The sequence below is a fragment of the Drosophila tropicalis genome, unplaced genomic scaffold (assembly GCF_018151085.1).
Source record: "Drosophila tropicalis isolate 14030-0801.00 unplaced genomic scaffold, ASM1815108v1 contig_258, whole genome shotgun sequence".
Lineage (NCBI taxonomy): Eukaryota > Metazoa > Arthropoda > Insecta > Diptera > Drosophilidae > Drosophila > Drosophila tropicalis.
Window position 1 is genome coordinate 734,897 of NW_027172710.1, and position 17,157 is coordinate 752,053.

Genomic DNA, 17,157 nt, shown 5'->3' on the forward strand with positions numbered 1-17,157 from the left:
AAAAGACAAAAAAGATGGGTGCTCAGAGGTCTTACGTTTAGAATTAACAAAATTATAAAATTGTTTAGGGTCAGAAGAAAACTGAAGCTTACACCGCTGAAGATAATTCTTATAGCATTGTGTATTAAGCATCATGAATTTTGAACGAGCGACTGTATACAGAGCATAATCTGATGAACGACGTGTTTTTTGAAACTTCTTATAATATCGTGTCTTCACATTTTTCAAATTGAATAGCTCACGAGAAAACCAGGGAGGTTTGTTAAGCCGCTCCAGCCTACCAAGAGGCACACAAATATCAAAGAGTGAATTCAGAGTATCATAGAAAAAACGAACAGCTGAGTTCATATCTCTACAATTGCACAGATAAGACCAATCGGTAGTAGCAATGTTTTCACTAAGGCTGGCAAAGTCAGTCTTACGAAAGCACCTAGTTAGAGGTTAGAGGTTCAAATGAGTGAACCAAGTAATGGTGAAAGCAAGGGCAAATCAATTTTTAAATTTAATGTAGGATGAAATTTGTCTTCTGGAAGAACAAATGGTTCGATGCTAGAAACCTCACAATAAGAAGAATCCAATACAAAAATAAGATCTAACGATTTTCCATTATAATTCAAGACAGGATTGACTTGGTATAAAGATAAGCGTAGAAGGCCATCAATAAAGTCATGTGACATAGAGGGCAGCAACATGGTAGATTCATCTGTTGGTGACCATGCTAAAGCGGGTAAATTAAAATCACCTACAACTAGGAGCATATCTCGACTGGAAACTAACGAGGAGACAAACTGAATTGCCTCTAAATGATTTAAATATACCACCATGTCTGACAATGGTGGAATATAGGAACAAGTAATGAAAGCATTAAAAGATTTAAAATTTACTTTAACACCGACAAACTCAATCTCCTGGGTACTAGAAAATTGAATCATTTCAGAAGATACAGCAGCATCAACAGCTATCAGAACGCCACCACCTATGCGAGAAATCCGGTCACGTCTGAATATAGAAAAGTTTGTGGAAAAAACCGATGCATCAGCAACATCAAGTTTTAAAAATCTGGTAACCCAGGTTAAGGGACGAAGCTAGTTTTTTGATACACCAGCAGATGCTGATGTGGCAGGAATAGTATTAGTTGTTGTTGTTGGCAAGCGAATCGGTTGCCGATTTTTCTTTCTTACAGTATATTCCTTAACTATTATATGTTTTCGCCAAAAATCTTCTCGACATATTGTGTCGAAGACATTGGCAGAAACATTAATTTTAAAGGACGAAATGTCCCGAGAATAAGAAAATTTAAACTTCTCCACCGCAATATTCGAGACGTTAACTTTCTTCCGAATATAGGCTATTACATCATCGGATGTGACAACAGGGTCTAGCCTAGAAACAAATATATGTTTCTTTGGTGGGATGCCAACAAGAGGCCGCGGTCCCGAAGCGTCAGCCGCAGCAGTAACGTTGGACAAGTCACCCACTGCAGCAGTCAACTTGTTTACGGGGCCCTCGATACTTTTAGAACTATTGGAATGGGTAATTGCCCGGACACATCGGACACTACAATAGGCATCGATTTTAAGAGATCATTCCCAGGTGATACCGGTAATTCCTTACTAATAGCATTCACAATCGGGCTAAACGATATCAATTGCTGTACATTAGGAGTGGACAGTGCATGAGACCGGTCGGGGACGATAAGAGACGCTGGCGGCTCTACAGATACAGAAACACCCCAAGGACTGGTCCTTTTACGTTTCGGAGACTCATTCATAAGCGATAAACTTATGAACTAAGTCTCCACCGCAGTAAACTCCGCTTGGAGTTTATTAAAACCTGCCCTTAAAGTGTCAAAACTATCTCTAGTCCGCCTCACGAGAGAGCGCATCTCATTCTCGACCTCCCGGCAAGCATCACATCCATATTTTAAGCCACCACCTTTAGCAATAGACTCCTTGATTCTGCCTGTGTAACCTGCACACTTAACAAAATATGAAAATATATATACTCTGCGCGAATACTAAGCCAGTATACATACTAAATTTGGTGACTTTAGCTTTGTTTGTTTTTGATAAAATCAGTTTTGTTTGATTTGCGGGGGCGGAAGTGGGCGTGGCAAAATTTTTAAATAGCCAGTTTCTGCGCGTCTATTAAACTAGTCTGCATACCAAATTTGATGTCAGTAGCTGTCATAGTTTTTAAGAAAATCAGTTTTATGTAAATTCCGGGGGCGGAAGGGGGTGTGGCAAAAAGTTTAAACAATTAGTTTCTGCGCGCCAACTAAACGAGTATATAAACCAAATTTGATGTCTCTAGCTGTTATACTTTTTAAGAAAAACAGTTTTATGTGATTCCTGGGGGCGTAAGGGGGCGTGGCCGAAATTCCAATTAACTCTGAACATGTGCATACTACACGAGTATACATACCAAATTTGGTGGCTCTAGCTCTTATAGTCTCCGAGATCTGCGTGTTCATACGGACGGACGGACGGACGGACAGACAGACGGACATGGCTAGATCGACTCGGCTATTCATCCTGATCAAGAATATATATACTTTATAGGGTCGGAGAAGCTTCCTTCTGCCTGTTACATACATTTTGGCGACTTTAATATACCATTTCACCCTATGGGTGTATGGTATAAAAAGGTCAATATTTAATGTATTTTTTAAACGCTTCAGTTCAATAACGATTTAAGTAATTATTAAAAGTCAAAGATCGATTGTTGTAATGGCATAATATTTAGTTTTAAAGTTGCGATTTTTTGTATTTGTATTTTTACTAAAAATGTCTCAACTTTGGGCGCCTCTAGCACCCATGAATCTCAACCGATTTAAAAAATTTTTTGGATTCACAATCTCTGAAGCATTCCCTATCGATTGTATATTTCAATTTTGACTAACGCGATCATGAAAAAACTGATTTGTGCAGCACTATCCGAGCAGAGGCCCAAGTGTGCAGCGCTGCAACCAACCTTCTACTTTGGATTGTTTTTTCTATGCAGTGATGAATTGAGTTAAAGAAAAAGAGTTTGGAACATGTACATATAAATATAATGGCCAAGATCTGCAAGGGTATATAAACATCAACAATTATAATATCTGACATCAACGGCAACATACGAAGAGTATTGGTGGACACTGGATACTTTTCTCACAGTCTCAGGGCCTATTGCCTTATACATTTTGGGCATTCGCTTATTACGGTTTCTTTCGATCCGAGAAAATTGGATCAGCTTATTTTTGGGTATATATAAAAACATGGCCATTTTGTGAAAAATTTGTAAATTGGGTACTATTGTGGATAAAATTTGGGAATGCAATGCGGACTTAAGAGCTTAAATAATTTCAATACCATTGATATTGGAAATACAGTTTTTTTGTAGTTTATTTAAAAAAAATCAAAGAAGCTAACATCGGCTATGCCGAAGTTTGTATACCCTTGCAGTCCTTGGTAATAATAATTTTACATGTTCAAAATTTGTTTTCTGCAACTCAATTCATCAATATACAAACAAAACAATTTTACTCTCATATTATCACATATGTAAATTTCATAGCATACTCGATTTTTATGAAAATGTTTCTTTTAGTTCTTCTAGAGCTATATGATATAGTGGTCCGATCCTTATGGTTTTCATACTTTATTTTTCCCGGGTAATAAAAACCCCCGAAAAAAAATTTCAGCCCGTCTTAAGACGGCTGAGTAAAACGCGTACGCACAGACGGACATGGCTATATCTACTCCGCTTCTCACGCTGATCAAGAATATATACTTTATGGGGTCGGAAACGTGTCCTTCTGTGCGTTACAAACATCTGATCAATTTTATAATACCCTCTGCAAGGGTATAAAAGAAAACAACAACAGAATATTCTTGTAATTACAATGATCGGCATATATATTGTGGCTTTGCGCTACCTTAGTTTATTTTCTTTATATTTCTTATTTCAAAAGAAATAAACTCTTGATTTTATTTTTTATGGCTATATTGTAATGTAGAAAATTATAAATAAAAAATTGTTTCATGTTTAACATTTTTTTTTTAACGTTTAATATATATTTGTTGAATCTACTCTTAAATTAGAGCCTAACAACAAGTTTAAGATGTTTTTCTTAAGTCTTATTTATCTTAGTACTTAAGATAAATCCTGGTGATATTGCATGCGGCCCTAATCACTTATTATTGGGTTGGTCTGTCATTTCTTTTAAGACGAGTTCTATTATTAGTTCGCGTAAGGGAATTGGAACGAACATTAGGGCGTGCATCCAGTTTCGCAGAATACTTCAGTTGTTGAATACCTATCTCAGATTTTACGCTAGATATATTTAGATCATTTTGAATGTTGTCGTTCCACGGAGCCCCCGTGATTGATCCTAACATCGTCGACTGAGCCCTTTGTATAATGTCGACATTGCTGGTACTTGCATTTCTCCATAGTACGGCACCGTATGTCCACATGGGTTTCAGTACGAAGTTGTATGGGAGGACTTTATACTCCAGACATAGAGGGGACCGCGCGTTGATGATGTAGGCTACTCGCTTTCAGTTTAAGCTGTGACTTTTTTGCTTCGATGTGCTTGCGCCAAGTTAGTCTTCTGTCTAGGTGGATGCCAAGGTAAGTGACATCCACGGCTTGAGGAACTGGTTTCTTCTGTTAAGCGTAAATGTAACATGTTTGCATTTCTGCTCGTTGACCCGGATACGCCAGGTTGCTAGCATTCCTCTACCACCTTGAGGTGTTCCTCTGATTTTGCAGAGGCTTGTATTGGGCATTTGGATCTGCTGAGGATTGCCGTGTCGTCGGCAAAAGTGGACGTTGTAAGTCCTAAACTCGTTGGTAAGTCTGCAGTGTACAGTAGGTAGAGCAATGGGCCGAGTGCAGCAGCCTTGCGGTACACCACCTTTGATTCCAAATTCAGCCGAGACGGACCCATCACATCTTACAGCGAATTTCCTATTGTAAAGGTAAGATTCCATGAGTTTGTGGGTGTACTGTGGGAGTTTTCGCCGGACTTTAAACATCAGACCCTCCAGCCAAACTCTATCGAAAGCCTGGGCAACGTCGAGAAAGACAGCCGCACAGTATTCTTTTAGTTCGATTGCTGTTCGTATTTCGGATGTTATGCGATTGACTTGTTCAATTGTACCATGTTTTTTCGCGGAAGCCGAACTGGTGTCAATGGATTGTTTTCTCCGATGCCAGAAATGAGTTTAGTCGGATCTGCAGGACCTTTTCAAAAAGCTTCGAAAGACATGGCAGCTAACTAATTGGCCTATAGGATGATGGCTGGGTTTTTTGTCCTTTCCCACTTTCTTATAATAGCGTTGAACAGTTTGCAGATGTATTGTATGGCAATGATAGGGAGTTCTAGGATCATTTTGGTTTTTAATAACAGCAGTGATCTCGTCCGATTGGAGTTCCGAGTACTTACTATCCGTTAATGTGCTCGAAGGGGGAAGTACAGATGAGTTTGATGTTGGATTTGGCTGGAAAACCATTTTAAGATGTGTGGCAAATACAGATGCCCTCTCTTCGTCACTGCGGGCCCATCCACCGGTTGGACTCCTTATCGGTGAAATTGTCTCTGTAGGAGCGCTTAAAGTTGGGTGGGTTTTCCACAGAGGATGTTTAGTGCTGGTTGGGATGAGCTTTTCTATGTATTTCCTTTGAGCCCAGCTTTCCTCTTGTCTTAACGCCTTGGAGAGATTGCGATTAGCATGCCTTAGGCGAAGTTTTGCTGCTGGTGAGCGAGTAATCTTCCATTCACTTCTTAGATGGAGGTGGAGTAGATACTCTTGCTGCAGCTCCCATGATAGACTCAAGTGCAGAGACGCACATATCAATGTCCTCTGCAGCATCCAGTATCGGCGAACAGTCAATGTGGGCACTCATGTACATTTTAAATTTAAGCCAATTTGTTTTGTTGTTTGTAAGCCTATATGGGCTATCAAGTACTTTAGGTCTTGTTAATAGTGTGAATAGCACTGGAGAGTGATCGGAAGTTAAATCTACCAGTGTATCCGCAGCGTTGTTGCGTTGGACCGAGAGTCGACGCTCACGTTGTTGTTGTACAATTAGTTCTGTTGTAGCTGTTGCTGTTGGGGATCGAGAGAGCTTGGGCCCGAATTGGTGGACATGGCTTTTGTAGAAATTATATGCGGAGTGCATTAAAAAACACGTCTGTACACGGCGGCAGTTAAATTATTAAATTGTTTAACATTGATTCTAATTTTTATACCCTTGCAAAAAGGGTATATTAATTTTGGTCAGAAGTGTGCAACGCATAGAACGAAGCATCTCCGACCATACAAAGTATATATATTCTTGATCAGCACGACGAGACGAGTTCAACTAGCCATGTCCGTCCGTTTGTCCGTCTGGATCAACGCAAACTCCTCCTAGACCGTAAGAACTACAGAGCTGAAATTTTGCACGTTTCAATTCTTGTACTTGTCAGATCGGCGGCTCTATTTCATTTTCAATAATATTTAAATCTGAACTTTGGGATGGCCAATGCATTGTTTCCATCCCAACTCTCTCAAAAATGTTGCTATCATTCTCGCCTTGTGGCAAGCAGCGTTCTCCTGCTGCAGAATAAATGCTTCGCCGATCAATCTGTCGCCAGATGGGAACGCAAAATCGTTTAAAGTCCTTAAATATTGACCCTGGTTCAATAGGAACCAAGTCGCCAGGATACGCCAGGTTGCTAGCATTCCTCTACCACCTTGAGGTGTTCCTCTGATTTTGCAGAGGCTTGTATTGGGCATTTGGATCTGCTGAGGATTGCCGTGTCGTCGGCAAAAGTGGACGTTGTAAGTCCTAAACTCGTTGGTAAGTCTGCAGTGTACAGTAGGTAGAGCAATGGGCCGAGTGCAGCAGCCTTGCGGTACACCAGCTTTGATTCCAAATTCAGCCGAGACGGACCCATCACATCTTACAGCGAATTTCCTATTGTAAAGGTAAGATTCCATGAGTTTGTGGGTGTACTGTGGGAGTTTTCGCCGGACTTTAAACATCAGACCCTCCAGCCAAACTCTATCGAAAGCCTGGGCAACGTCGAGAAAGACAGCCGCACAGTATTCTTTTAGTTCGATTGCTGTTCGTATTTCGGATGTTATGCGATTGACTTGTTCAATTGTACCATGTTTTTCGCGGAAGCCGAACTGGTGTCAATGGATTGTTTTCTCCGATGCCAGAAATGAGTTTAGTCGGATCTGCAGGACCTTTTCAAAAAGCTTCGAAAGACATGGCAGCTAACTAATTGGCCTATAGGATGATGGCTGGGTTTTTTGTCCTTTCCCACTTTCTTATAATAGCGTTGAACAGTTTGCAGATGTATTGTATGGCAATGATAGGGAGTTCTAGGATCATTTTGGTTTTTAATAACAGCAGTGATCTCGTCCGATTGGAGTTCCGAGTACTTACTATCCGTTAATGTGCTCGAAGGGGGAAGTACAGATGAGTTTGATGTTGGATTTGGCTGGAAAACCATTTTAAGATGTGTGGCAAATACAGATGCCCTCTCTTCGTCACTGCGGGCCCATCCACCGGTTGGACTCCTTATCGGTGAAATTGTCTCTGTAGGAGCGCTTAAAGTTGGGTGGGCTTTCCACAGAGGATGTTTAGTGCTGGTTGGGCTGAGCTTTTCTATGTATTTCCTTTGAGCCCAGCTTTCCTCTTGTCTTAACGCCTTGGAGAGATTGCGATTAGCATGCCTTAGGCGAAGTTTTGCTGCTGGTGAGCGAGTAATCTTCCATTCACTTCTTAGATGGAGGTGGAGTAGATACTCTTGCTGCAGCTCCCATGATAGACTCAAGTGCAGAGACGCACATATCAATGTCCTCTGCAGCATCCAGTATCGGCGAACAGTCAATGTGGGCACTCATGTACATTTTAAATTTAAGCCAATTTGTTTTGTTGTTTGTAAGCCTATATGGGCTATCAAGTACTTTAGGTCTTGTTAATAGTGTGAATATTAGTAGTTAAATCTACCAGTGTATCCGCAGCGTTGTTGCGTTGGACCGAGAGTCGACGCTCACGTTGTTGTTGTACAATTAGTTCTGTTGTAGCTGTTGCTGTTGGGGATCGAGAGAGCTTGGGCCCGAATTGGTGGACATGGCTTTTGTAGAAATTATATGCGGAGTGCATTAAAAAACACGTCTGTACACGGCGGCAGTTAAATTATTAAATTGTTTAACATTGATTCTAATTTTTATACCCTTGCAAAAAGGGTATATTAATTTTGGTCAGAAGTGTGCAACGCATAGAACGAAGCATCTCCGACCATACAAAGTATATATATTCTTGATCAGCACGACGAGACGAGTTCAACTAGCCATGTCCGTCCGTTTGTCCGTCTGGATCAACGCAAACTCCTCCTAGACCGTAAGAACTACAGAGCTGAAATTTTGCGTGTTTCAATTCTTGTACTTGTCAGATCGGCGGCTCTATTTCATTTTCAATAATATTTAAATCTGGACTTTGGGATGGCCAATGCATTGTTTCCATCCCAACTCTCTCAAAAATGTTGCTATCATTCTCGCCTTGTGGCAAGCAGCGTTCTCCTGCTGCAGAATAAATGCTTCGCCGATCAATCTGTCGCCAGATGGGAACGCAAAATCGTTTAAAGTCCTTAAATATTGACCCTGGTTCAATAGGAACCAAGTCGCCCACACCATTGTATGAGACGGATCCCCAGAACTTCACGTTCCCACCCCATGACTAACTTTTTGACACACAGGCGCGTTTTATTTTTTTTGCGAACTTATTTGTTTAAGCGTACATAAACATTCTTCTGCGATAAGTGGAACTCAAAAGTGCTATCGTCGATCCACAGGACTTTGCGCCTCAGGGATTTAGGCTTGTCAAAATAGTTCTCCGCAAAATGAAGACGCTTAAGTTTGTTTTAAGTGATGATAAATGGTATTGGTTTAGCTATACATATACATACATGTTTTCATATCAAGCCACAGCCCTAGGTGTTATGAGAGGGTTTCGTTTGAATTGGCGCAGGATCAGACAGTCTGCATCAGCATTTGTCTTTCGTTTGCGTCCACTTCTGCCCTTCTACCCTTGCAAAAAGGGTATATTAATTTTGGTCAGAAGTGTGCAACGCATAGAACGAAGCATCTCCGACCATACAAAGTATATATATTCTTGATCACCACGACGAGACGAGTTTAACTAGCCATGTCCGTACGTCCGTCAGTCCGTCCGTCCGTCCGTCTGGATCAACGCAAACTCCTCCTAGACCGTAAGAGCTACAGAGCTGAAGGCTTGTATATACTGCAGGGGTTGTATATCTCGGATTCAGCCGGATCGGACCACTATATCATATAGCTCCCATACAAACCCCAAAGTCACGAACAGTGACTTTTCTCAATAACTTCGTTATTTTCTATGTTATTATCGTGAAACTTAATATTAGAGAGTTTATTACGCTTATAAACGACTGTGCCAAATTTGATTAAGTTCGGATGAATATATCATATAGCTCCCATAGGAACGATCGGTCGAAAACAGTGACTTTTGTAAATAATTTCGTTACTTTTACCGCGATTGCTTTCAAATTAAACATTTGTTAGTTTAGTATATCTGTTAATGACTGTGCCGAATTTGATAAAGATCGGGTGACTATATCATATAGCTCCCATAGGAACGATCGGTGGAAAACAGTGATTTTGATCTTCGTTATTTCCTATGATTGTAGGCCATTCTTTCGCGAACATAAGCCTTTTTAGATAAAACGTTCTTCCACATTGATGGCTAATAGGTAAGGAAAGAGTTACCAAAACAGTTGCAAGGGTATACAAACTTCGACGCGGTCGAAGTTAGCCCCTCTGGTTTATTTATTAATCCGAAATAACCAAGTTATGTTTTGTCGCAATTTCTACTCCCTTAACTCAGATATTTTAACCATTTTAAATATTGTCGCAATATGTATTAGTATTAGGTACATTTACCCAAGTATTAGGTATATTTACCCAAGGCTAAACACATTGCACTGGGGGAAACAGTTAGTATTAGGTATATCTTACTGTTTCCCCCAGTGCAATGTGATTAGCCTTGGGTATATCTTACCCTTTTCTTTGTTACAAATTAGTTTTAAGTTAAATCTTACTCTTACATTTGTTATGCAGTGGTACAGTGCGAGAAGTGTGCTGTCTTACTCATTACAAAAAGAACAGAGAGAATCAAATAAAATATTGATAGGGGAACAGTTTTTATAAAGAGCTCACCATAGTCAGACGTGTTTCATTCGCAATAATTTCAAGAATGGTCATAGTTTACCCAGTGAAAATACAGTGGAAGAGCTATAACTTAGCCAAGAAAGAAACAAAATTGTAAAAAAATAATGGATTCAATAAATCCTGATGATTTTTTAAAGTCCCAGTTACAAACTGTGCTAGCCGAACCTTTAAACCATCTAAGCCCTGTAGCGAGAGGGTAACACCCAAAAGATGTGGCTCCTCCCAATATAGGACCAGGTAAACGCGCACATCCCCCTGAAAAAGATTGCTGCTTGGAAGTACATAAAGAGCATTCTTAATACGACGGACTATGGCGCCGATCAGGCGCGAAATTCCAAGGTCAACAGCAGCAAGAAGTAACGGCAAACGAACCTGAAAATGAACAAAACAATTCAGAAAGAGAGACAGAAAAGCGTTCTGAGTGAACAGCAAGAAATATATGAATAGCCACCAGCCAGGCTTGCGTATGCCGGAGGTAGGGATGGTCGATTATATTGTTGATGGGATACCAGACCGTCACTTGCGAGAGATGGCTTGTATTCAACGTTTTGGGTCTTAGGATGACGGGTCATTATAATGCTGCAGTAAGAAAAACTTGTATCTCTGCCAATTCTTTTCACAAAGGAGAAAGCCTAAATTTAGGTGCTATAACTATAACTGTGTAGGTCATCTAGCAGCCGAGTGTAACAAGCCAACAACTGGTGCTTGCTTTGGATGAGGTAAAATGGGTCACCGAGTGGCAGATTGCAGTCAAAATAAGAAGAAGACCTCGGCAATATCAGTAAGTTTGGATTTTATAGGAATTGTAAAAGTTCACAGAGGTAATAATGTATTTTCTCTAGGATGTCTTATAGATTCGGGAAGCGCAGTTAGCTTTATAAAAAAGGAGTTCGGTTCAGATAAAATTGAATTGGAACCCGGTCCAGAACATGCATATTTTGGTTTAAATAAAAGTAAACTTGAAGTTTTTGGAAGTATGTATTTCGTGTTACGTTGAAATATTTAATGAAAATGTTTCCTAAAAATGTCTACGGAAAGTCCAAAACTGTTAGGTAATGATTTTGTGAAAATATTTAAAGCTAAAATTGTACTGCAGCTTGATGATGATCTGTGTAAAGAATCAATGCCCGAAAGTATTAAGTTAATCCATGACTTGAGCAGTGAAGATAATTTTGAAAATATCAAAATATCAATCAAAATAGTCTGTTGGCAAAAGTTCAATGTCAAAGAAACGATAATGTTTAAAAATATTTTTTTTTTTATTTTATTTGGAAAGAAATCGACCAAATGAACCAAAGGTTAAGTGCGATATGAAACTCACAATCCAAGAAAAAATTTGACGAATACTTAAGCAAAGAATATACTATGCAAAATGAGTCAGAATATGTTTCCCCAATCGTGCTTGTAAAAAAGACTACGGTCGAAACTCGACTTAAAGAATGGGGTTTTCCATCTATACATGCATGAGAATTCAGTAAAGTTTACGTCTTTTACGACACCTCTTGGTCAGTTTGAATTTCTACATTTGAAAGGTTTATAAACAGGATATTTGCCGATATGATTGGAGATGAAAAAGTTATCATATATGTACATATTTAGACGACGATTATGGTAGCAACAAAAGATTTCGAAACGCATCTAGAAATTTTGACAGATTGGTTGAAAACAAATTGAAGTTAAGATTAGATAAGTGCAAGTTTCTTCAGACGAGTGTTAAGGGTATTCGATTACAGGCAAAGGAATTAAACCTGACGACAAAGGTATTATTTTCCAGTTCCGACTAAGGTCAGCGAGGTTCAATGTTTTTTTTTGGATTATGATATGATCTAGTTAGAAAAGACAAAAAGTTCGTGTTTGGAAACTTCGAACTTAGTACGTTATAAAATCTTGAGTCTAAGTTAGTAGAGGCCCCAATATTTGCGCTTTATAGTCCACATGTTAAAACCGAACTTCATTGTGACGCAAGCTCTTTTGGTTTCGGATCAATAATGCTGCAAAGGAAATGTGATGGTTAATAGCATCCAGTTTTCTGTTTTTCTAAAAGCACTACCGATGTGGAATCTAGATATCATAGCTTTGAGTTAGAAACATTAGCGATGATTTATTCGTTAAAAAGTTTTCGTGTATATTTAAAAGGAATGCATTTCGCGACAGATTATAACTCGCTTACATTGACATTTAACAAAGGAGAAGTTAACCCCAGAATATCCCGATGGGCTCTAGAGTAAGAAAACTACGATTACGTACTACAACATAGGCCGGCAACAAAAATACAACATGTAGATGCTCTAAGTAGAAATACTAACATTATGGTTGTGGAAACTAACTCATTTGAAGATAACTTAGTAATATGTCTGAAACAAGATGATGAAATTTTAAGATTGATATGCGAAACGGTTTATGATATGCGAAACGGTTTAATTTATAAAAAACTAAAAATGGTTGCCTTGCTTTTTACGTTCCGAAAAATATGGAATCCCATGTCCTCATTAAGTATCATAATGTAGTAGGCCCAGTGTCTAAAGCATAAGAAACAGTGGTATTGCAACCACTGTTTAAGCACCGTTATAACTATTGAAGTAGATTCCTCACTCTCTGATTTCATAAAGCGTCTCTCGCCTTGCAAGCGAAGATGCTCTCTTTATTGTTGAATATTTAACTCTCTAACTACTCTGTCTGCGAGAGTCGGTTCGTAGGCAATATCCAAAGTGATCAGATCAAATAAATAAAGCAACGAGCAATTAATAGGTGACACAACCATATTATTTATACTACCATAGTATCAGAAGTGGTTCAAAAATCCATAAAATGCCGGAAGATTTAAACAAAATTTCTATGGCAAGCCTAAAAAGTTGTCTGGTGGCATTGGGAATGGACACCAAGGGTTCCAAGACGGAGCTTATAAGCAGACTGCTGGAAATTCCGGAGGATGTACGTGGAGGCCTTCCAATACCAGATGTCGAAGCCATTCCATCTACAAGCTGCGTTGGTACAAAGTCACAACAACAACAGCGCTGGAAAACTTAAGAGCAATGCACTACAGTGGCTTCACGCAAGCCCAAAACGTATATTGGAGTCAGTGGACAAATTGTAGGACGAGGTGGTGATGGCGTTTGGTTCCAAGAAATCAAAAGCAGAGTTACGGCGTGCTTTTTGAGGCTTGTGTCTGGAGAGATACAGAGCGATTTTCAGAATACTTTGAAAATAAGGTGAAGCTAACCCAACACGTCAATATTGGGGACGACGAGCTACTAGATTTCATCATAGAGGGAATTCCATTGGAGAGCATGTGTATACAAGCGCGTGTACAATGTTTTGACAATCCAAACCGATTGTTAAGAGCATTTGCCATAATTGTAATCCGAGAAATTCGTGTTCGTGGATCTTGTTATGGGTGTGGTGCCAAGGAGCACATTATTGCGCAGTGCCCGCAAAGGAAGAAGCCAAAGAACGAAGTAAACAATTATGTAAGATATATTAAATTATTTGTAAGAGACTATATTCATAAACCAATATTTACAGAGTGCCTCAGGACGTGCAGCTAAATGATAATTTTGAAAACTTTTACGGGCTAAATCAAAGTCCATTACAAATTTTTGGAAAAATACAATGTTATGTATTGAAAAGTTCAATAAAAATTTATTTTGATGTAATGTTTCTGCCTGACGAATCTATGAGTAGCGACTTAGTATTGGGCAAAGATTTTATGAAAAAATTTAATTTAGAAATTAATCCAGACGCGTTGAAAATGATTACTTTGGAAAAAAGCGGACGAAATTTGTTAGAATCAGGAAAATTATTTAGATAAAATGCTGAAAAATGAAAACAGAATAGAAAGTCAAAATTTGTTAAAAAATCAAGAAAATTATTTAGGTGAAATGCTGGAAAATGAAAACGGAATAGAAAGTCAAGTTATTAGAAAAGATGAGAAAAAAATTGTTAGTAATGTAGATAAAGGAGAAAAAAGGAAAGATGTAGAAATTAATATTAGAAATGTGTTGGTAGAAAATTTTGAGAAAGAAATGTTAGAAATCAATTTATTAGACAATGTAAAAGAAGAACTTGTATAAAACATCGTTGAATGTGTTGATTTTAGGACTCGATGTAAGTTTGTCAAACTGTTAGAAGAATGCTATATTGAGCAGAACAGACCAGAGAATCCAGATTTTAAATGTGAAATGAAGATAACTCTTGAAAATACGAAACCCTTTAGTTGTTCACCTAAAAGGTTATAATATACGGAAAAAGAGAAATTACAGATATTAATAGATGATTATTTAAAAGAAGGGATTATACAACCCAGTAATTCAGCATATGCATCGCCGATAGTTTTGGTCAAAAAGAAAGCAGGAGATTTGCGTCTATGTATAGACTTTAGAAAATTGAACAAAAGTATGGCTAAAGATAACTCCATTACCATTAATAGACGATCTCCTGGATCGCTTAGCACAAAAGAAAGAATTCACAAAATTGGATTTAAGAAATTGATATTTTTATGTGTTCATGGGCAAGGAGTCGGTTAAATTTACATCGTTTGTAACACCATTGGGCCAGTATGTATTTCTTAGAATGCCAATGGGATTAAAAAATGCACCGCAAGTGTTTCAACGGTTTATAAATAGCATTTTTGATGACATGACTAGGGAAAACAAAATTATTTTATACATGGATGATATAATGATTGCTAGCAAAAATATTGAGGAACATTTAGAACCGTTAAAAGAAGTATTCAAGAGATTAGTGCGGAATAAATTAGAGCTTAAAATGGACAAATTCGAGTTTATGCAAGCTAGTGTAAAATATTTAGGATATTTAATCACAGGCGGATGAAAAGGGTTTAGAAGCAATAAAAAATTATCCAGTGCCAGACAAGACACAAGCAGTTCACAGCTTTTTAGACTTGTGTTCCTATTTTAGGAGATTCATTAAAGATTTTTCAATAGAAGCGTTGTATGATTTATTAAAGAAGGATTACAGTTTGAACTTGGGGAAAATGAGTTGAATTGTTTTTTAAATTAAAAAAAGAAATTGATGAAAGCACCTGTATTGGCTATCTATAATCCTAACGCTGAAACTGAATTACACTGTGATGCCATGGCTTTAGGGTTTGGAGCAGTTCTGCTTCAAAGAAAAGAGGATAAGCGGCTACACCCAATTTCTTATTTTTCCAAACGCACTACAGTAACTGAGGCGAAATACCACAGTTTTGGTATAGAAACTCTGGCAATAATATATGCGTTACGCAGGTTTCAATTTTATGTCCAAGGAAAACGTTTTAGAATACTAACGGATTGTAATTCTTTGACTTTGAATAAAGTTGAGCTTAATCCAAGAATTGCTAGATGGGCGTTAGAATTACAGGAATACTATTACGAGCTAGTGCATAGATCTGACAAACAAATGCAACATGTAGATTCGTTGAGTAGGTGCAGTATTTGTAGTATTTGCTAATCAAAGGATGAAAAGATTCAGAGTATAAAAAAATGTTTCGAAGAAAGGGAACACAAACTGTTCGAAATGCGGAATGATATATTATATAGGAAAACAAATGATAGAAGGGTTGTATTTTATGTACCGGAAGATATGAAAGAGCATGTATTAAATAAATATCACGACGAATTAGGGCATATTGGCAGGGACAAAATGATAGAAGTAAGAGGAAGAGGATACTGGTTTCCGAATATGAAGAAGTGAATAAAACAAATAAAAAATTGTTTGAAATGTATAGCGTATTCACCGAAAACAGGAAAAGAAGATGATCTCTTGCATAGAATACCGAAAGGAAATAAGCCCTTTGATATAGTTCACATTGATCATTATGGACCGGTAGATTCAGGAAGATCAAAGAAGCATATTTTAGTTGTTGTAGATGTATTTACGAAATTTGTTAGATTATACACCACGAAAACTACAAAGACGAAAGAAGTCATTAAAGCATTAGGAGATTATTTTCGATCATATAGTAGACCGAAGTGTATAATTATATCGAGACAGTTGTTTTACATCGGGAGAATTTAAAAATTTCATGAAGGAAGCGAATATAAAACATATAAAAATAGCTACGGGATCGCCACAAGCATATGGACAAGTGGAAAGGATTAATGGAAGTTTAGGACCCATGATTGCAAAACTCACCGAGCCTGAGAATGGATTGTATTGGGATGTGGTCATTGAAAAAGTCGAATTTTCGTTAAACAATACACAACATCGTAGCATCAAAAAATTACCTGCAGAGATGCTTTTTTGGTTTAGCACAAAAAGGAGAGGTTAGTGATGATTTGAAAGAAAAGTTAGACAAGGTAACAAAATTAGATGAAGTAAGTGACAGAAATGTAGAAAATATTAGAAAACACGCAGAATTAAATCAACGGTTAGCTCAGGCCGATAATGAAAAATACTATAACAATAAAAGGAAAGTTAGACCGGAATATAAAGAGTGCGATTATATAATGGTTAACAATTTTGATAGTACCGCAGGAATAACTAGGAAGTTAATACCGAAAAATAAAAGGCCGTATATGATAACAAAAATTTTGAAAAATTACAGATTTTTAATAAAAGATGTGGATGGATTTCAATTATCGCGCAATCCTTATCAAGGCGTCTGGAGTGCTCAGCATAAGACATTGGATAAATAAGTAAATGGTGAAAATTGTTAGCAAACTATATATGTATATATAGATATACATACATCTATACTAGGTTTAAGAATATAATATAATTGTAGTAGGCCCAGTGTCCAAAGCATAAGAAACAGTGGTATTGTAACCACTGTTTAAGCACCGTTATAACTATTGATATAGATCAGAGCCCGGCACTCATATCCCCCGGGGGGACGAACACGTTCGGCACCTCGTATGCGTGTAACCGAACGGCTGCCGAAGACCTCACACAGAGCATGAGG

The 17,157-nt window shown here is 38.1% G+C and overlaps 1 protein-coding gene and 1 long non-coding RNA gene across 2 annotated transcripts in view; both read left to right on the top strand.

Moving 5' to 3' along the window:
• Window positions 1-17,157, top strand: part of Npc1a (Niemann-Pick type C-1a) — a 379,153-nt gene that overhangs the window by 71,911 nt on the left and 290,085 nt on the right. The window lies entirely within an intron of this gene.
• LOC137572192 (uncharacterized) lies at window positions 12,844-13,906 on the top strand. Its single transcript, XR_011031571.1, has 2 exons — window positions 12,844-13,720; window positions 13,776-13,906. It is a non-coding gene; the product is annotated as an uncharacterized lncRNA (long non-coding RNA).